The following is a 7591-nucleotide window of genomic DNA, read 5'->3' on the forward strand; positions in this document are numbered from 1 at the left end:
TTTGCAATCAGTATGGATTTGGTCTGGAGGAAGAAATGACACCTATTGAGGAGTCCAGAAGAAATCCCAGAAAGATCTGTCAGGGAGGAGTAAAGTTAGATTTTTCATGGTTTATGAGATATCCTAAATCCTGAAGTGTCTGGGAAACTTTGTGAAGGTGTATAGAAAGTGGAGACGTAGGCGCAAATACTAATAGTCTAGGTAAGGTATTCTCTTCATAACCGGTTTCCTGAATAACACTACTATATCCACCATTACCTTCATGAATATACAGGGGACAGAAGATATTCCAAATGGAAGAGCATTAAACTGAAAATGTAGTATGCTGTGATCTTGTAGGATGGCAAACCTGAGGAATTTGCAATATTGTGGATGCATCGGGATATGGTAGTAGGCGTCCTGTAGGTCGATGGTTGCCATGAAATTCTCCTGACCTATTCATGGAATGATCTGATGGACTCCATCTTGACCCAATGATACATCACAAATTGATTCAAGGGTTTCAGGTTCATTATACCCTGGGAAAACTCCACTGGGTTTTTTCACAAGAAATAGACAGGAGTAGTGGCGTTCCACTATTTCTTTCAATGGCACTGGAGAGATTACTTCCATCTCTAGCAATTCTTGTGTTCCTTTGATCAGGGCAAGTTGTAAGGTGCTGGAGGGAAGAAAAGCAATTTCCCCTTTTTTTTGGGGGGGGGGGGGGGGCTAAGAACTCTATTTTGTATCCCTCTGCAATGGTCTTTAAGATCAATTAGTTTGTGGTGATGTGTTTCCGCTGGGAAAAGAATCTTGAGTACCTGGGGAAGGAATAAATAAATACTTACCCTGCGTTAATGGCTCCTCTCCCTCCATCAGGCTCTTCTAGCGGGAAGTGGTGTTCAGTACTTGTAGCAGACGTGCGTGACGTCTGCTACAAGCATAGTTGGAGTAAGCATCAGAGGCGGAGCTTGTAGCACACGTGCGCGAGTGACGTCTGCTACAAGCAAAAGTTGTGGTCTGTTTTTTTTGCAGTGGGTGAACGGAGTGTCGCGGCATCCCTGGACGGTTCTCGCGGCACTTGAACCACTGCTCTATAGCCTTGCCTGTAGTTACAAAAGGGCCAAAAATCAGTTTTTTTTCTTGTTACCTTCGGCTCTGGCAACGATTTATTTTGGTCAACAGCTTTTTCCGATATAGGTTCCAGGTCAGGACCAAAGACGTACTCCCCTTGGAAAGGCAAGGCACACAATTTTTGCTTGAAAAGGGGATCGCCAGTCCACATCTTAAACCACAGAAAGGGTCTGATGGCATTGGATAAAATGACAGTTCTGGCTGCCACTTTTACTGACTCCGCTAAGGCATCAGCCAGGAGCCCAGTAGCTTTCTGGAGTGGTAAGGAGGCTATATCTTCTCTGGGGGTCTCTTCTAATTGGTTTAGCCAACTCTATATTGTTCTTTCTACACATGTAGTGTCAATGTTAATCTTTTGAAGAGCTGCTAAGGCTACCCAGGTTCTCTTCAACAAGCGGTCAGCCTGTTGTATCCAGAGGTTCCTTAAACTGGGAGGAATCTTCAAAGGGTAAGGTGTTCTATGTTGGGTACATCTGACCATTTCTTGATATCTTTCTCATCCAGAGGGAACCTCTCATTTCTTGTGGAAGGGATGTGTCTATTCCTACTCTTTAACAGCTTTTCATGAATGGGAAAAGCTTAATTTGGGCCTAAGCACTGCAAACGATTAATGTATGGAGCGAGACTCCTGTATGTATGGATATGTAAAGTTCAATAGGTGAAATGCTGCTGACGGGTTCCCTTTAAGTCCCAAGGTGGGACTGAAGACCTTATTTGGGGTCTTATCCTGGAGGCCAGAATCAAGAACCTTCTAATCCAGGGTTGTTCTGCTAATCTGGAATCATAGGAGTTTAGGGCAGAAATCTGTACCTTCAATGTACTGGGCTTGAGGTTCTTCTCCAGCCCCATCTGGAGAAAGTCTAAATATCAGGGGAATATCTGGATCTGCTAATGGATCTATATCAATTCCTGTAAAAGGCAAGAAAAGCTTTCCAGACCCTTAAATATATTTAAGGGTATGTTCACATGGCCAAATTTCAGACGTATACGAGGCGTATTATGCCTCGTTTTACGTCTGAAAATACGGCTCCAATACGTCGGCAAACATCTGCCCATTCATTTGAATGGGTTTGCCGACGTACTGTGCAGACGACCTGTTATTTACGCGTCGTCGTTTGACAGCTGTCAAACGACGACGCGTAAAAATACAGCCTCGTCAAAAGAAGTGCAGGACACTTCTTTGGACGTTTTTGGAGCTGTTTTCTCATAGACTCCAATGAAAACAGCTCCAAAAACGGACGTAAAAACGCCACGAAAAATGCGAGTTGGTAAAAAAACGTCTGAAAAGCAGGGTCTGTTTTCCCTTGAAAACAGCTCTGGATTTTCAGACGTTTTTGTTGACTACGTGTGAACATACCCTTAGAGGTAACCGGTTTCCTACTTGCCAGTAGAGATGACAGTTTCTGAGATACCTCTTTTGCTGAGGATTATCCTCTGTCTCCATGCTGTAAGATGTAGCCTGGAGATATCTGGATGAACTACTGGGCCCTGGGACAGGAGATCTAGTCTGTCTGGAAGGATCCATGGTTGGGTTACGGACAACTTCCTCAACCAGGTGAACCATGGTCTCTCTGGCCAAAATGGCGCAATCAGGATCACCGAGGCAGTCTTCTCTAATCTTTTTTAAAAGACAAAGGGGGGGGGGGGCATAACCCTGTTCCTGGCTCCACACTGGGAGAGAGCATCTACTGCTACTGGATATTCCCTGGGGTCTAGGGAGAAGAATCAGGGCACCTTGTTCTCCATGGTAGCGAACAGGTCTATGGAAGGATTCCCCCACCTGGCCACAATCATCCAGAAAACATCCTGATTCAGGGATCACCGACTGTAGCAACTGTCTTCTGCTCAAGAAGTCTGCTACCGGATTGTCCCTTCCCCTTAGATGGACAGCTGAAAAGGGATAATAGATGCAGCTCGGCTAGGGAAAAGAACTCTGTAGCTAACTTCATCAGAAGCCCAGATCTTGTTCCTCCCTGATTTATGTATGCTACTTTAGTCGTTGTCTGAAAGAATCTTTACCATTCGTCCCGAAGGTATAGGAATTATGTTTTTCGTAGCCTGGAGCACTGCCTCCAGCTCCCTGTAGTTAGAAGATCTTATGGAGGTTTGAGGATCCCACTGACCTTGAAGGCAGAAGGATTCACCATGGGCTCCCCACCCCCAAGGACTAGCATCTGTTGTAATGTTCAGGGCTGAAGACATTTCCCATGAAACACACTTCCTGAGATTTTCTATCTTCATCCACCACCTGAGAGAAAGTTTGACTACCGAGGAAAGGAGTAGGGAGTGATCTAGTGAGAGTTTGCTCTTGTCCCACTTCTCTAATAGGTCCCTCTGCAGAGGTCTGGACCTGAACTGAGCCCACATTATGGCCAGGATACAGGAGGTTAAGAGACCCAGGACCGATATAGCCCTTCTGAAAGAAGTCAAGTGATCCAAAAAGAGGACTAAGACCCTCTGTCAAAGGCTAGATCTTTCCCTGAGGGAGAAAAGACATCTATCTGGAGAAGTCTAGAAGGATTCCCAAAAAAATGCATCTGTTAGATGGTGTTAAAGAGGCTCTGTCACCAGATTATAAATGCTCTATCTCCTACATAATCTGATCGGCGCTGTAATGTAGAGAACAGTGGTTTTTATTTTGAAAAACGATCTTTTTTGACCAAGTTATAAACAATCTTAGATTTATGGCAATTCGTTTTAGACAACTGGGCGTGTTTTTACTTTTTACCAACTGTTAAAAGAGAAGTGTATGACGCTGACCAATCAGCCTCATACACTTCTCATTGTTCCAGCCCAGCTTCTTTCACTGCATAATCACGCTGTGCTGTGGATCATGCTGGGCTGGAACAATGAGAAGTGTATGATGCTGATTGGTCAGCATCATACACTTCTCTTCACAACGCCCAGTTGGTAAAAAGTAAAAAACACGCCCAGTTGTCTATTAAGAAACTAAATTATCAGAAATCAAAATGGTTTATAACTTGGTCAGAAATTAAATAAAAGCCACTGTTATCTACATTACAGCACCGATCAGATTATGTAGGAGATCGGGCATTTATAATATGGTGACAGAGCCTCTTTAAAATTGAGTTTAGGTTTATACTCCATCCTAGATCTATTAAAGTTGATTGACACTCCATCAAAAGTCAGCACAAAGTCTGGACGGTGTTTGCCACTATTAAAAAATAGTCTAGGAAGGGAATGATAAGAATGTCCTTCGTTCGTATATATGATGTAATTTCTGATAAGTTTGGTAGAGACTCTCGGGGCCAAACGGGAGCGCCCTGTATTGGAGGTGGATTAGAGAGTCGTTCAAAACTACTGCTCAGATACTTCTGGTGAGTGATGCAGACAGGGACACGGCCATAAGCATCCTTCAGATCTAGAGGCCATCATACAATCCCTGAAGAGAAGATTTACAGAAGAGGGGATATTCTCCATCCAAATTTTTTTGTAAATTAGGAAGTTTAGCTGTTTTAGGTTTATTATAACCCTGAATCGGCCCTCGTTTCCTTACCAGAAAGAGGGGGGGGGGGGGGGGTTGGATAGTAGCCTTTCCCTATCTTTGCACTGGTACCAGAACCACCTTCCGGATAAGAGAAATAACCTCGGATTCTGGAGCCAGCTGTTTCTCTATATCCTTCTGCCTCTGTGGGGAGGAATCTCTCTGGAGGAGGGGACAAATTCTAGCTTGTATCCTGTTTTTATGATATCTAGAAACCATTTGTTTGAGATCTTTTCTAATTCTTGGCAGAAATGGGATAAGCAACTTCCTACACCACTCCTTCTGGCGACATTGTTGGTGATCCTTATTCTTGGGATTGTTCTGAGGCTTAAACAAGAAACCTCACTGTTTTTCCTAAGGGAATTTAGAGGATCTAAATTACTGTCCCTTGGGAATGGGCTTTCTATTAAATTTACTGGGATGAAAGGAGTCTGGTTTGCCCTGGGTAGGAAACCCCTTCCTATCAGATGTTTTCTCTAGGAGATCCAGTTGTATCTCTTGAAGGGCTAGAACAAAGTTTCCCTTTTGAGCCTGCATCTCCCTCCCATGTCTTCAGCCATATAGTTCTTCTGGCTGAGTTGGATAGAGCTGCAGATCTGGCTGCCAGACAGACAGAGTCCACTGAGGCATCAGCCAAAAAAAAAAACAAAAAAAAAAAAAAACTGGGAGGGAAGCCAGTATCTGATCCCTAGGAGTCTTGTCTCCGAGATGAAGCTCCAACTGAGCCATCTAGATTTTAAGTGACCTGGCTACACACACACACACGTGGCAACAATACCAGGTCCAAAGGGAATGTGTCGCTAGAATTTTTTTTTTTTTTTTAGTTAAACAATTATTTAAGTGATTACACATGGTTTTAATTTTTTCACAAGTCAGGAAATATTCCCACAGACGGCGTACGCTGCAGTGAATGGAACGGCTCCCGTTCGCATTCGCTATGGGGATGTATGTGCAGTATTCCATCTCTGTATGTGTCATTAAATAGACACATATAGAGATGGGAAAAAAAAAAAATTTTCAAAATGGCAGCCCCGATAGAGAAGTAAAATAAAAATAAAAAATTAGAACACAAATAAAATTTTTATATCGTACTAAAAGCATTATTAAAAAAAAAAAAAATAATTCATGACACCTTCCCTTTAAAGGCCCCTGCAGAGGCTTCCCAGGTTATTTTTAGAGAATAGTCTGCCTTACTATCCATAGGATCGGGGAGAGACCAAAGATCCTCAAACGGTAAGGCATTTTTCCTGGATCTCTTTGCTACTGGGGCATCCAGTCTAGGAAAACTCTCCCAGTCCTTACTTAAACCCTCCTCAAAGGGTTATTTTCTCTTAATTTTGGGAATGCCTAACTTCCGGTCAGGGTTCTTCCACTCCCTCCTAGTGGGGCTGGTTATATTCCCGTGAACAGGAAAAGTCCTCGGTTTCCTAGGACCCAGGCCCTCAAACATAATGTCCCGAATGGACCGGGGATCCTTGGGGTCATAGATATTCATAGTGGCCTGCACTGCTTTAAGAAGTCGGTCCACGTCATCCGCTGGAAATAAGTTCTTCCTCCCCCATCTTCGTCTGAGGAAAATTCAGAGGAGCATAGCTCCCCTTCCGCCTCAAACATTTCCTCTTCACTAGAGGAATTAGAAACGCCTAGGCACTGCCGTGTCTTGCCAGACGAGGTGCTAGGAAGATCAGGATTCTCTAAGGAATCTAAGGGAATTCTCAACCTCTGTACGCACTATATCTTTTATGCTAGAGGCAAGGCTGGGGGATTCCTCTGCCAGGATCTTATCTAAACAAAGCTGGCATAACAGTTTGATAAGCAGCTGCTAGCTTCCTACAAGACACTGCACATTCTTTGTTGCGAGCCTTGTCCAACTTTTTCCTGGGACCCTCTCTGGCCTAGGTAACATGCAATATACAAGGACAAAATTAATGGAAAAAGGTTTGTCCTACTATGCTTCCTAGAAGATCCCATGCCGTTAAAAGTACCAGACTGGAGGATCTTCCTGGGTCTGATCGCTCAGGTCATTCCACACGTCCTCCTGCTTTTCCTGGAGCTTCCATGCTGGTTGCTTTGTTGGAGGGGACGTCTTCGTTCAGGCCTAGGATTGGCTGGGGAGGCTCCCAGGCCACGACACGCAGTAGCCCCTCCTCCACACATGGGCCGCTGGAGCACCGCTTCGTGGGACGTCTGTGCGTCAGTCCCACCAGAAGTGACGTGTTCCGCGACCAGAAGTTGTCACTGTAGTGAGCCGGAAGCGGCCGAATACTGGGTCACGAGTCCTGGCTCTCTGCTCTTTAAACTGGAGCCAGGCCTGACCCTGGAAGATGGGAGAACTTCACCCCCCCCCCCCCCCCGAGGAGACCTCACCCCCGGTGGGAACCTACCACCTCCGAAGAGGGAAGCGGTGACCGGGAGATGCCAGTCCCAGACTATAGGTTGCTTCCTAAGAGGCTTACACCTTCAGTAGACCTCCAGGAACACAGGTGAGAACCTGCTGGAGGGTCTGCAATCCTGGAGCGTCTTGATCCACAGAACAATCCCATCCGGCAGACAGGAAACCCGACTGGGTGTGTGGAGAGGTGTCCTTTTTTTATATTGTCAAGCTTCCTGTCCAGCGAATGGGATGTCTCTCCAGGGATGCGGTCATAGGTGAAAGTGTTAAATCTTATTTGCTGGAAGAAAGCTTTTCCCCACATATGGCACATTTGCACAATAGACTCCCTTTTTTGCTTAGAGGATAGCTCCCTAGGATTGTCCTACAAAACAAAACCACTGGGAATGAGAACAGACATAATAGGGAAATAACCCATAGCAAGAAACTTACTGGAGCTGGGGACACACAAGGCTCAGAGCCCGGTTTAGAAGCTGCAGCCTCATCTCGTGCAATCATTATAAGACAGCGTCTTACCCGATTGAGATCTGTATGCATTGAGTGAAGTCTGTATGCGTTGTAAATAGACTGCGCTATAGATC

This window comes from Rhinoderma darwinii, chromosome 7 (assembly GCF_050947455.1).
Source record: "Rhinoderma darwinii isolate aRhiDar2 chromosome 7, aRhiDar2.hap1, whole genome shotgun sequence".
Lineage (NCBI taxonomy): Eukaryota > Metazoa > Chordata > Amphibia > Anura > Rhinodermatidae > Rhinoderma > Rhinoderma darwinii.